Source organism: Apium graveolens, chromosome 3 (assembly GCF_009905375.1).
Source record: "Apium graveolens cultivar Ventura chromosome 3, ASM990537v1, whole genome shotgun sequence".
Taxonomy (NCBI): domain Eukaryota; kingdom Viridiplantae; phylum Streptophyta; class Magnoliopsida; order Apiales; family Apiaceae; genus Apium; species Apium graveolens.
In genome coordinates, this window is record NC_133649.1 from 189,899,765 (window position 1) to 189,914,086 (window position 14,322).

Genomic DNA, 14,322 nt, shown 5'->3' on the forward strand with positions numbered 1-14,322 from the left:
TGTAGACCCACGCCCAGGAGACATCCTTCCTACAGCGTCTAGGAAACTTGCATCATGAGCGTTGTTGGAGGTTAACACGTCCATAATTCCTAGGCGTTGTAGACCCACGCCTAGGAGACATCCTTCCAACAGCGAGTAGGAAACTTGCGTCCTAAGCGTTGTTGGAGGTTAACACGTCCATAATTCCTAGGCGTTGTAGACCCACGACTAGGAGACATTTTTGACACTACGCCCAGGAATCATGCCCTCTAGGCGTGGTTGGACTTTCAAGCCTTAATTTATTCAGTGAATTTTGGTTTTCTTTTTGGTTTAGAACGTTCTAGATCTTTTCAAAATTCAAACTTTATGGGCTTCCCGCCTCTACTAGGCCCATTTCTTTTGGCCCAGAAACGTTTGAGCTTCCAAACACTCATCTATATAAGAAGTCAAGTGTGAGCTCATTTCTCACACTTCACTTCCATAAAATTTTCTTCACCTCTAGATTTTTCACTCTGCAAATATTCTCTCAAGAATAGCCACCGCAAAGCAAATTCCGGCATTCTACACCACCGCTTTCTGGGCTCATTTTGAAGATTCCGTTTGAATCTTCATCTTCTTTGATTATTTTCAAGAGCTTTATGGGTTTCAGTCTTCATCCATGGCGGATTCCGGTTCATCCCACTCCCAGGTTCCCCAAGCTGTTACCCATCCATCTAGGGCCAGCCGAGGTAAAAAATCTCTCATCCATTCCTCAGTTATTTCTCTTAGAGATCTTTTAACCGAGTTTGGGCAAGCCTTCCCTAACATGTTACACTTAGATGCATATAACTATCCTTCTAGATTTGGTTCAGAACAAGTAGGTACCATAGCTCGCCTTTTTGGTATTTCTCACCCTTATAGGGCCGATGCTCCAGGCCCAAATGATAGGGCCTGCTACCCAAATCCTGGGGCCATTCGGGTCTATAATGAAACCTTTTATGCTGGTTTTCATCTTCCTCCTCATCCTTTCATTTTTCACCTTTTGGCTGACGCTCGAGTCTGTCCGACCCAACTCACACCGAATTCTTGGCGTTTCATTCACTGTTATATGGCCCAATCACGTAAACACGGTTTTGAGCCCAACGTTTATGTCTTTCAATATTTATTTAAATTTGTAAATGCTTCTGAGGACCAAGGATGGGTAAAAATAGTTCATAGATCCTTGGCTCGCTCCTGCTTTGTTTCTGGCACCAACCCTGACTCGTATCTAACTTGGAAAAGCGAGTGGTTTTATGTATTTCTGGATTCCGAGGAAGGTTGGGACCATTTTTTTAGGCCCAACTTCTCAAAACGTATAGACGGGTCTTTAAGAGACCTAAAATTGGGGATAGATGAGGATGCGGCCATCAAGGCCATCACAGCTGATAACTTGCATCATTGCGCTCTCATCCTTTCAGAGGGTAATTTGCAAGATTTAGGTCTAAGTGACCTAGGTCCCGAGGGTATTTCTTTCCCCTTTTATTCCATTTTCTTAATTCCTTATTTGTCCTTCTTCTTACGTGCCTATATTTTTTTGTAGCTAGGTCAGCTCTGGACACGATCTTCAAGAAGCGGGAGGCCCGTGCTGCCAAGGGCTCTGCTGTTGAGCCTTATCGTGACAAGCGGGTTAGGATTGGTGACGGCCCTTCAGTCACGGTTAAGGAGGCCGTCCCTACCTTTTTATCCCAAAGGCCCCTTAGCCTTATTGAGGATACCTCTCCTTTCACCGTCACTTGGGGCCTTTAGAGGAGGGACATAGTGGTAGGGAGTTCCGAGGCTGCCGCTGTTTGGTCCGAGAGTGTGATTACACCTCATGACAAGGCTGAGATAGTAGAGTCTTCTGATGACCTACAAATTGAGCATCTGGGTGCTCAGGCCGTGGCTTCTGTAAGCTTCTTCCTCGTCTCCTTTTTGACTATTTTTCAATTCTTTCATACTTACTTACTGTATTATGCTCGTGTAGATGAATACCTATCTCCAGGCTGCCCTTCACAATCTAAAGGATGTGAGGACTAGCCTGACCATTGCTAAGAGAGATAGGGACAGGTACCTCAAGGCTTCTGAGGCCAACTTCACTCGTTTCCGTGAGGTAGAGAAGGACCCGGGCTGAGCTGGATGCTCAGAGGACCCGGGCTGAGGTGATAGCTGAGTATAATGCATCTCAGGATTTTCAAGATGTCTTGAATGCTGAGTACGATGCTAACTTCCCAGAGACCTTTTCTAGCTGCTGGGAGCAGATAGTGGAGGAGATTGGGAAGAAGATCCCGGAGGTGACTCTCCAAACCTATCCAGTCCCTGCTATTCCTGGGCAAGGGCCTCTTCTTGAGGATATTCCTCTCTCTCCTACTCTCACTACTTCTGTTGAGGCCACAGCTACTTCTCCTCGAGATGTTGATCCTATGGGAGACAAGCCCATTCCCCCTTCTACTTCTGCCGATGAGGGAAACATTGATGATGACTTTTTCAAGGATCTTGAGTAGTTTGTTTTTCTTATTCGGCCCATCGTGGATTTTTATGTATTGACTTATTCGTATTGGGAACTTATTACCCTTCGGGGTTTTATTATGTTATTTTAAGTTATTTGTTTGTTTTTCTACTATCTCTTTCAAGTACTTGTACTATTAGTTTGCTAGCTTTTTAAAAGCTGTCCCTTATTTTCCTCGTACTTGTACTAAAATAGATAAGCAAACTCAACCATATATAGTATGCACCAAACAATTCTATGATAAGATGAACTAAACAATTATAAAACAAGTTTATGGCAACTCTTGGAATTCATCCCCTACACAACTCCTAATAATCCTAAAAAATAAAGCTAAAACATGTAAATCCTATGCAAGCAAAGCTTCAAGGTGCATTTCAACCTACTTGTCATCTTGACAAGTGAGAATCATGTTTAATGGCTTCACACATAGTAAACCTTCAGGTTTTGTGCATGCCAAGTTCTCGGAACTTCAATACCATCCATAGTCTCCAGCTTGTAGGTTCATCTACCCTGTACACTCTTGACCTTGTATGGCCCTTCCCATTTTGGGGCAAGTTTCCCTTTCTGCCCTACACCAGAAGCTTCCACCTTCCTCAAGACTAAGTCACCCTATTTGAAGAACCTTTCTTTAACCCTTAGGTTGTAGTAGAACGAAGCCTTTTTCTGATACTCCACTATCTTCGCATGTGCCTTGTCTCGGACTTCATCAACTAGATCCAGGGCTAATCTTTTCCCTTCCTCATTCTCCTCAGCATTGAAAGCTCGTATCCTGGGAGAGGAATATGATATCTCTACGGGAACAACTGCTTCTGCCCCATATGCTAACATGAAGGGAGTTGCTCCAGTCGTGACTCTACAGGTAGTCCTATAGGCCCATAGTATTGGGAGTATTTCATCTACCCAGTTATTCCTCGACTTCTCGATTCTTTTCTTTAGTCCATCCAGGATTATCCGATTTGCCACTTCCGCTTGCCCATTGGATTGCGGATGAGCTAAAGAGGTGAATCGTAACTCAATTTCATTCTCTTCATAATACTTCTTGAAGTCCTCATTATTGAATTATGTTTCATTGTCAGTGACTAGGATGCGGGGAATTACATACCGGCACATGATATTTTCCTACAGGAACTGTGCAACCTGCTTAGTTGTGATTTTGGCCAAGGTCTTGGCTTCAATCCACTTGGTAAAATAATCGATGGCTACAATCAAAAACTTCCTTTGTGCCGTGGCCATGGGAAAAGGCCCAAGTATATCCATTCCCCACATAGCAAAGGGGATAGGTGAGTTGATGGATGTCAGCATCTCAGGGGGTTGTCTAACAACAGGTGCATGCTTCTGACAGCGGTCACACTTCTTCACATATTCTTTGGCATCTACCATAATTTCTGGCCAATAGAAGCCTAAACGGGTTATCTTATGAGCTAATGCTCTTCCCCCCAAGTGTTGCCCACATATGCCTTCATGTACTTCTTCAAGAGCTAAACGTGCCTCATCGGGCCTGAGACACCTTAAGTAAGACACCACAAAAGATCTTTTATATAAAATCCTATCTATTAAAGAGTATCTTAGTGCTCGAACAACCAACTTCCGTGCTTCAGTAGCATCATTTGGCAACCATCCGGTTTGAATATGAGTCTTAATGGGATCAATCCATGAAGTCCCCAGACCTATAGGAGCTACAAGCTTAACATCAATGCTCCATGTCTTCAGAACGCGGAAGTATACACTTCCCGAACTTTCCTCTATCTCGGATGAAGCAAACTTTGATAACGCATTTGCCTTAGCATTTTCCTCCCTCGGAATATGTTCAATATGGCATTCTTCGAATTGGGTCATCACAGCCCTTACTAGGCGGACATACTTAGCCATCGTATCATCCCTTTCCTCAAACTCTCCCTTTACCTGGGATATGACCAGGTTCGAGTCTCCATAGACTTTTAAGTTCTTGACTCTAAGTGTCCCTGCTAAACCAAGGCCAGCTATCAGAGCTTCATATTCTGCCTCATTATTTGTGGTTGGGAAGTCTAACTTCATGGCATACTCAATCAAGAACCCATCAGGGCTTTGTAAAACCAAACCTGCTCCACTTGAATTTATTTTTGATGCTCCATCGAAATAAAGGACCCAATATTCTTTCTCCTTATCAACCTTTTCCTTGTCCTCCTTATCTATTTCCTTGTCTTGAGGTATGGTATCCTCTTGCCCCCCGACTTCTTGGTCGGATATGGTACATTCCACCATGAAGTCAGCTAATGCCTGGGCTTTTATTGTCATTCGTGGCTTATACTTGATGTCGAATTCTCCTAGCTCTATCTCCCATTTGATCAGTCTCCCACTAGCCTTAGGACTATGGATTATATTTCTCAAGGGTTGATTCGTTAGAACCTCAATTTGATGAGCCTGAAGGTAAGGACGAAGCTTTCTCGAAGCCATTACCAGGGCTAAAGCAAACTTCTCAATGGTTGAATAATTCAACTCAGCTCTATGCAGAATCTTGCTGACATAGTATACGGGTTTCTGGATTTTCAGTTCCTCCTTAACCAACACAGCGCTCAAGGCACTCTCTGAAACGGCCAAGTACAAGTATAAGACTTCATTCAAAGCCGACTTGGCCAACAACGGGGCCTGGGCCATATATTTCATTAATTCCTCGAATGCCTTCTGGCTTTCCTCATTCCATTGAATTTTTTTGACCTTTTTTAAGGACTTGAAGAATGACAGGCACTTGTCTCCTGACTTTGAGATGAATCGTCCCAGCACAGCAACCTTTCCTGTGAGCTTCTAAACATCTTTGACAGTTTTTGGTGGCTCCATATCCAGGATTGCCTTTATTTTATCGGGGTTGGCCTCGATCCCTCTCTTGGAGACCATCAATCCCAATAAATTTCCCGATCCTACTCCGAAAGCACATTTCGTAGGATTTAAGATCATCTTCTGGTACCTCAGGACCTCGAAAGCTTCCCTCAAACGGGTTATATGATTAGTCTTTACTAGACTCTTGACTAACATGTCATCAATATATACTTCCATAGTCTTGCCAATAAGATCCTTAAAAATTTTATTTACCAACCTTTGATAGGTGGCTCCTGCATTCTTGAGACCAAATGCCATAACAAGATAACAATAAACACCAAAGTCAGTGATGAATGATACCTTTGAAATGTCGTCCTTATGCATCCTGATCTGATTGTATCCACTAAATCCATCCATGAAGCTCAGCATCTCATGCCCAGCAGTGGCATCTATCAAAGTATCGATACTTGGTAACGGGAAACAGTCCTTATGACAGGCATCATTTAGATCAGTGAAGTCCACACACATCCTCCACTTTCCATTGGCCTTCTTCACCATTACAGGGTTTGCTAACCACTTCGGAAATTGAATCTCCTCAATGAAACCAGCCTCTAAAAGCTTCTCCACTTCCTGTTTTATAGCTTCTTGTCTTTCTGGAGCAAAACTTTTTTTTTGTTTCACTGTCTTCCAATTTGGGTCCACATTCAGCTTGTGAGTAATCAGTTCCGGGTCTATGCCAGGCATATCAGCTGCTGACCATGCAAACACGTCACTGTTTCCTGCAAAAATTTTACCAACTTCCCTCTAAGGGGCTCCTCGAGCGTGGCTCCAATAAAGGTCACCTTCTCAGGATCTTCGGGAGATAAAGGAATTGAAATCAAGTCTTCTGCTGGCTTTCCTCTTTTCTCATCATTCTCTCGGATATCCAGATCTTCAATAGGAAGAACCTCCCCCCAACTCCATCTGCCCTCAAAGAGGCCACATAACAACTTCTAGCCATTTTCTAATCTCCTCTCTCTTCTCCAATCCCATCCCGGGTTGGAAACTTCATAACTGAATGATAGGAAGAAGGGACTGCCTTGAAGGCGTGTATCCCTATTCTTCCCATGATAGCGTTGTAAGTCGAACTAGCCTTCACCACTACAAAGTCCAACATCTGAGTTGCTTGCCTTGGTTCCTGTCCTATGGTTGTGGGAAACTTGATTATCCCTTCTACAGGGCACTCCACCCCCGTAAATCCATAAATTGGCATGTGGGTTGGGGTCAATTGGGAGTCGTTATATCCCATCCTTAAAAAGGTGTCATAGAGCAATATATCCACTGAAGCACCATTATCCACAAGGACCCTTCTCACCGGGATGTTCCCTATTATCGGGGTTATAACTAACGGGTCATCATAGGAAAATTTCACACCCTCCAGATCAGAATCATCAAAAGACATTGTTACTCCCGTCCTGGCCCTCTTCGGGGCTTCTCCAACAATATGCATAACTTCCCGGGCATACGCTTTCCTGGAGTTCTTGGATAGCCCGGCAGCGGTTGGTCCTCCAAAAATTGTGTTTATCACAGGCCCTCGGGGTCGTGATCCTCCGAAGATTGTATTTATCACCGGTCCCCTGGGTTGGGGATTCCGCCCCTGATCGTCTTGGTCCCTTCTACGATCTTCAAAGTTCTTTCTTCCATTGTGATTCCTATCGCCTCCATCTCCAGTATACTTGTTCAATCTCCCTTTTCTAATAAGGAACTCAATTTCATCTTTTAGTTGCCTACACTCATCGGTGTCATGACCAATATCCTTATGAAATCTACAATACTTGCCCTTATCTAACTTGGCAGGATCGGCCTTGAAGGGTTTAGGCCAGCGAACATCTCGATCTTTCTCGATTTCCATTAAAATTTGGCTCCTTGGAGCATTAAGCTTAGCATATTCAGTGAACTTTTGCCTAGGTCCTCCCTTTTTGGGGGTCGAATCAGAGTTTTGTTCGGTTCTAGGGTACTTGTCCTTAGCGATACATTCCAGGTCGGTTTCCGCTTCTTGCCTCCACTGGGCTCATTACTCACTAAAGTCTTCCTCATGCTCTCTTCCACCTTGATGTACTTCCCGGCTCTATCATGGAGCTACAACATGCTTTCAGGGGGGCGTTTGGCCAAGGACATCCTGAAGAATTCATCCCTAGTTCCCTATTGTAGTGCTATCATGGCTACCTTGTCATCAAGGTCCGGGACTTTCAAAGCCTCCTTTGTGAAATGATTCAGATATTCTCTCAAGAATTCCTTTGCTCCTTGTACAATACTCATGAGGGATGCTGAACTTTTCTCATGCACTCTCCCACTGATAAACTGCTTAATAAAAGCTTGACTTAACTCTCTAATGGACCCGATAGAGTTCGGGGGCAAATGACTATACCATCTTTGAGCCATACCCGACAGGGTTTGAGGAAAGGCCCGACACTTAATAGCGTCATTCACGGGTTGCAACAACAGTGCATTAGAGAACGTCCTGACATGATTAGCGGGATCTCCCGTGCCATCATAAGCTTTGATAGTGGGCATCTTAAACTTTCCCGAGATATGGGCATTCATTATTTCTTCAGTGAATTGTGGGGTAGGATCATCCGGATCTCCAAGGGGAAGAAGAGTGCTTGGATCAGCTTTTGGGACTACAACCCTTCTCTGTATCGGACCTTCCAGGTCTATAATAGGGGGAGGATTCCTCCCCTTTGGGGATAATGGGGGTCTGGTGGTCTGGTGCACCTCCAACTCGCGCTTCAGTCTTTGAATCTCAGCCTCGTGAGTCCTGATCCTTTCCTGTACTTCTTGGGGATTCATCCCTTGGGTACTCTTAGGACGTTGGCTACCATCAGCCATCGGCTCTTTGCCAGCACGTCTCCTTCTTGGGGCTACTTCATCATCCGAAGATTCAGATTCTTTCTCAGTGTAAGGACCAGAAAATTCCTGATCCTCATGGATATGAGCCAAACCTCGTATGTAGGGGGAGATCGCCCTCGTGCTTCACTCCGTCCAGCATGTCCACTTCCTCCAACCTCGGGGTAAAGGGGCATCCCATAAGGGGGGTTAGTAGTAACAACAGTTGAATAATCGTACCCAATGGGTCTAGAATTCACAGGTGCATGTAGTTGTTGAACTTGATGATTCGTAACTTGAGTAACCGAGGGAATCGTTCCTTGTGGCTGAGGTTCAGTTGCCCCTATCTGGGCTCCTCCTTGTGTGGCTGCATAAGTTGAATGAGGAGGTACCTCCACAGTTGACGAAATCACTTGGGTTGTCTCCATTGGTGTTCCTCCTTCGAGGGCTCTAACTGTTCTCTGTGTTTTCGCCATTATTTTTTGTTGTGCTTTCCCACAGACGGAACCAAATGTTATGGATAAAAAACTAAGGTTATTATTTACTGTATTTGTTACTAAGGTTCGAGAGCTCAAGGCCTTTAATGGCTGCTCTCGTGTTTCGTAGCTTAACTCTGCCTTTACGAGATGCCTACGTATCTCTGTGAATTAGAGAATCAAGCCAAAAAACGTAATTCTGATCTATGGGGTGAGACCCCTTATATAGATGTTGAGAGTCCTTGAATTGGACTAAGGATATGAGACTTGTTGATCATGTTCTCAGACTTTGGATAGACTTTGAAGTCCTAGAATAGAGGAATCAGATTCCTAGTTGGTGTAGGTGCCCTTGTGGCTATCTTTTATAGATTTATATCACTGATTGGACTATTTTAATGAGCTGTTAATCTCCCTTGTTTATTAATTACGAAATTAGTAAATAATCAGAGTTTCGGGCCTCGTTAATTGGGCTTCGTTACTAGTCCATACCAGATCTAATTAATTCAACGTTAATTACATTTCTAGGCTAATTTTAGGCCCATATCATTGGCATTCTTAGAAAAATCAGACATTTATTACTTGATAAAATCCTTGATCATTGAACTATGGGGATGAGTAGGCAAAATAGAAGGACCGATTACTTGGTGAAGTGGAAAGATGAATCAGAAGTGGATGTTACATTATAGAGAGATGTGACTTTGTGGAAATTTGAAAATCAGAGTATAGAGTACTTGGAAAACCTCTAATAAGGACATTGGCGCTTGAAGGGGGGTTTATAAGCACTTAAGGCTGGAGTCAGTTTTGGCTTGGCGGCGACTGATCCCCAAAGCTGTCAGGACCAGGCACTTGAAGCCAAAGTGGGCGACTACATATGATTAGGCGTTAGACGCCGAATTAGGCGACTACATGGAGCTTGATTGACGCTTATATGATGGGCTTATTTATACTTAAATGACACTAGTTGGCTTGATAATAATCAGATTGTATTAGGCTGGATATGTGGCTAGTTGGGTAGCCAAGATTCATTATATTATTGGATTCAAAGGCTGGGTTAATTATTGGGATCATGTGGGGGAAATAAATTTTGGGCTACAAGTGGCATGCCTATGAGATAACATAAATATGGTAACAGTTGGACTGCATATGTGTGTGTGTGTGTACACAGGGGTGGCCTTGGCTATAGGCGGACTAGTCTTGTGCCTAGGGTCTCCAAAATACAAGGGCCCTCAAATATTTTATAGGTATGTATATATATAATTGTGTTTTTATTATTTTCTTTATATTATTGATCAAGCTATTTCATCATTTGTTACCATGTACATATATATGATTTATTTTAAAATTATGAGATATATTAGTCATACAATTTTAATATATATTTTTTAATTAGGTTTCAACAATTACAAAGTTTTGAAGAAAAATTTGGAATTTTATGGAATTTTGAGAAGTTAAAGTCCATTGAGCCTGAAAAGTTGAGGACCTTTTGTGATAATCTTGCAAACATTACAAATTATGGTGAGAATTGAGATCTTAATGGTGATGATTTGTATGAAGACTTGACTATATAAATTTGATTGATATTTTTGCATCAAAAAATGCAAGACGTGTTATATTTAAGTAATATAATAAAATTAGTTTGCATAATATTTTGTTTTTCCTCTTATTAGTATATTTGTAGCTCTCGATATATATTTTGTACATGATTTATTAATTTATAAGGGCCCCATAATTTGAGTTCGCCTAGGTCCCCTCAATTCTCAGGGCCGACACTGTGTGTACATATATTGATGGGTGCCTAGAGATTGCTAGCAATTGCACTGCTGGAAATTACTTGGATGAGAGTAACTACTCATGTAACTGCTCAGCAAGGGAGAAAATCATGGGGAAATATAGATAGACATATATTTGATGTAACATGTATCTTGTATTCATTATTCTACATATAGAAAACTGTGTAGAGAAAGATATGCAAATATTGTAGTCTTGGCTTATATTCTGGTTGTGATGACAATGAAAAGGTTTGGAGTTTGTCTCCTGTAAATATTGTTGTGTGCTTATATGTACTAATGTATATAATCACATTAGAATAAATCAAGTGTTGGTGATATAAATGAAGTGTATTGGCTGCTGCTCTTGTGTGATAAATGTACTCTCAGTGGTGACCTCAGGACAAAGCATGCATGAAAAGGAGCAATGGAGGATTGTTTTTACTAACGTATTTATTGTAGGTACTCTTTGAAGAATTCCCTCCTTGAGACGGTAAATGAGGGAAATGTCCGTGAAAAGCTTGAAGGCCTCCAGGGGTATGCCTGATGATTGAAGGCCTCCTCCTGTATTCAACGGGTGTTCTCGTTGGGGATGCGGGGTTAACTTTGGTGTGTGCTTTGGGAACTTTGTTCTTGTATTCAACGGGTGTTCTTGTTGGAGAACTTTGGAGTCATCCTGCACTTTGCACCCAAGGGCTTGGGATCCCCTGTCCTGTTATCTGGTGGGTTATCCTCATTCGGGGGACAGGGATGCATCCGGCATTTGGGGTGAACCGTGGCTATACCTGCGTCCGTAAATCAAGGGAGATAGCTATAGAATGTGTTATCCTTGCGTAGGGAAATGCATTATCCGTGAAGTCCTATGATTACAGACGAGCCTTGGGCCTTTGCGGTCGGGCCTCATGGTTGGACATTCCTAAAGCTAGCTGAAGACGGATTCTAGATGGGCTTTTACTGGGCCTAGGGATAAGAAGTCTAAGCCCATTAGATTTCTTGTTCCCCAAGAACTACGTCAAGCTTGATCCCTATACAACGGGTACGTAGGCACATTGAGAGGGGTAAGAAGTTGAGAGCTGATAAGGGAGACACCACTTACTCTGATCAATCTAAGCCTAAAACAACCACAAACCACCACACACCGCTTGATTTTCGGGCGAAGAACCACCATCATAGATCTTAATTCCGGTGAGAAACCTCAATCTTTGTTGTTACCAGATTCCTCCATCAAAAAATTGGCGCTAGAAGGAGGGGCTGCTGATTAAGATCATAATTTTGGGAGGAAAAGATGTCTTACAATCACGATGGAAGTTCTTTTGATGGAAGTGATAGCAGATCTGAAGGAGAAGACGAAGGAGGCTACGCTCGCCATGAACCTTATGTGCCCAGAAACATGGCAGATCGACCGAGAGCTCCAGATGTGGAAGGAACACCTCCAGTTCTCATCAGCAACGCTGATATCTTGGAACAGTTATACCGCATGGGGGATACTCTTAACAGTTTTTGCTCAAGGCTGAATACGGTGGAGCGTCGCAGGACGAGGAGGGGTTGTCATTTCCCCCGTCGCGGCCACGCCGTGGGAAAGGCACCCATAGTTGAAGGAGATGCTCAGGCCAGTGGAGAAAACCCGCAAATCACTCGGCGATGCTTGGAATATTCTGATGATGTAGAACCTATTGTGGAGTTTGTTGATGAGGACACTAACGGTAGAGAAAGGCCTCGTCTTGGTAATCAGGTTATGCTGCACCCACATAGGTCTGGGCGTACGATGGCGAGCGTCGTTGTGCGGAAAATACTCAGAATCAAGATAAGGAAAGAAGAGATTTTTCGACCTTAAAATGAAGGCTTGGCATAAGGTTGGAAGATGATGATTTGAGAATGCTGCTGGTAGAATGGCAAAAGGAAGGAAATGCTGGAGAAGCGAGGCCCTGTGATACAACGCGTGTGCCCTCTACATACCCTAGGGATTATAGGGTGCGGCACCGCGAGCACGAGCGCGCCCCTCCGCGAGGAAGGTTTGGGAATTATGGCCGAGGTTATCAACGGAATGGACGAGGAAGAATGGGATACCAATATGGAAGGGCACCACCCCTCCGTGACTGCGCAAGCTCCTTCCCCTTTTGCTGCTGTTCTGAGGGAAGCGCAACTGCCTGTAGGATACAGGAATAGAACCAATGACTTGCATTTTCATGGAAACTCCGACCCCTTGGAATTCCTGGGGTGTTTCAATATTGAGATGGATGTATATCAAGTACCTGACTTGGCACGATGCCGTCTCCTAGCGGCTACCTTCAGAGAAGGTGCTCAACAATGGTTCCAAAAACTTGGTCCAGGGGTGATCACATCTTGGGAACATATGAAAACTTTGTTTCTAACTCAGTTCGAGGATGCAGTGAAATATACGCCATCGGTTACCACACTGGCCAGTATGAAACAGAAGGAAGGGGAAACCTTAACCTTATACTTTAAAAGGTTCAATGCAGAGTCTACCTTGGTGAGAGGCGTGACAGATGAGACATTGAAAATACTCCTTATAGCTAGTCTGCGTGTGGGAACAGATTTCTGGAAACACCTGCAAGGAAAATACCCTGTGTCGTTAGCTGATGTACTCGCGCAGGCGGAATCCTTCAAAGTGATTGAACAATCGCTTGCTGAAACAAAGAAGAATGATAGTAGTCATAACTCCAAGGGGTGAGCTAAGAGGAGAGATAGATCCGTGAGTCCTGATTACTGGCGGAATTCCTGAAGCCCTAATAGGGTGAATACCTTGAACACGCGGAGAGAATGGAGTCCACCGTCGAACTATGAAAGGAGGGTAAGTAATTACACTCCACTAGCAGCGTCCATTAATCATATCTTCGAGGTAAATAAGGATAGAGGGATCTTCAAGACACCAGACCATCTGACTTCATGGCAGAGTAGAGACAAGAAGAAGTATTGTGATTATCATGAGTCACCGGTCATGACACCCACGAGTGTCATCACCTGAAAGATGAAATTGAAGAATTGATCAAGGCGGGATAGGGAGAATGGATTGATAAGGTGAAAAGACGCATGGGAAGTGATGACAAGGGGAAAGATGGAAGACAGCCCCCGCGGGCGGAAGATGCTAAAAAGACAGCGGAGGTTAAGTTCCAAAGAGCTGGTAGTATCAGGGCATTTTTTGGAGGACACCCCTTTGTCAGTGATAGTAATCGGGAATTGGAAAGAAATGCAAGAGAGGCACGACACCCGCCGCTCACCAACATTCATAGCTTGGAAGATAGACCTCCAAAAATATTCAAAGGGGAGTCCACTGATATTACATTCAGGGAAAGAGAATCAAGGTGGGTGCATCATCCCCATAACGATGCGCTGGTGATTACTATGCTTATTGGGGAAATGAACGTACATCGAGTTTTCTTGGATAATGGGAGTTCTGCTAACATCCTGTATTACAACACGTACAAGAAACTGGGTTTCCCGGATAGCGATATGTATTTTGAAGATGCACACGTCTATGACTTTACAGGAGAAGCAGTGAGAGTTATGGGTTCGGTTAGACTTCCTATCACACTTGGGGAAGGAGCTCTGTCGGTCACTCAAATGATAGACTTCCAAGTGCTGGATCAGGACTCTGCGCACAATGTGTTGGTGGGCAGACCTTGGCTGAAAGTATTCAGGGTGATAACCTCGATACATCACTTGATAATAAAGTTCCCAACACCCAAAGGAGTGGGCAGTCTGAGAGGGTCGCAATATAAGTCACGCGACTGCTACCATAAGGCTGTCAAAGAATTTCACAGGAGAAGATACGAGGGAAAAAGTCTTCCATTTGAGGATGCAGAGGACATTCAGAAAAAACCGAATGGATAGGTTTATGCCCATTATTTTGTGGAAGATCCTGAGGAAGAAGAAACTTATGCTACCGAGACCCCAGTTTAGACGATGGGGATTGTTTTGA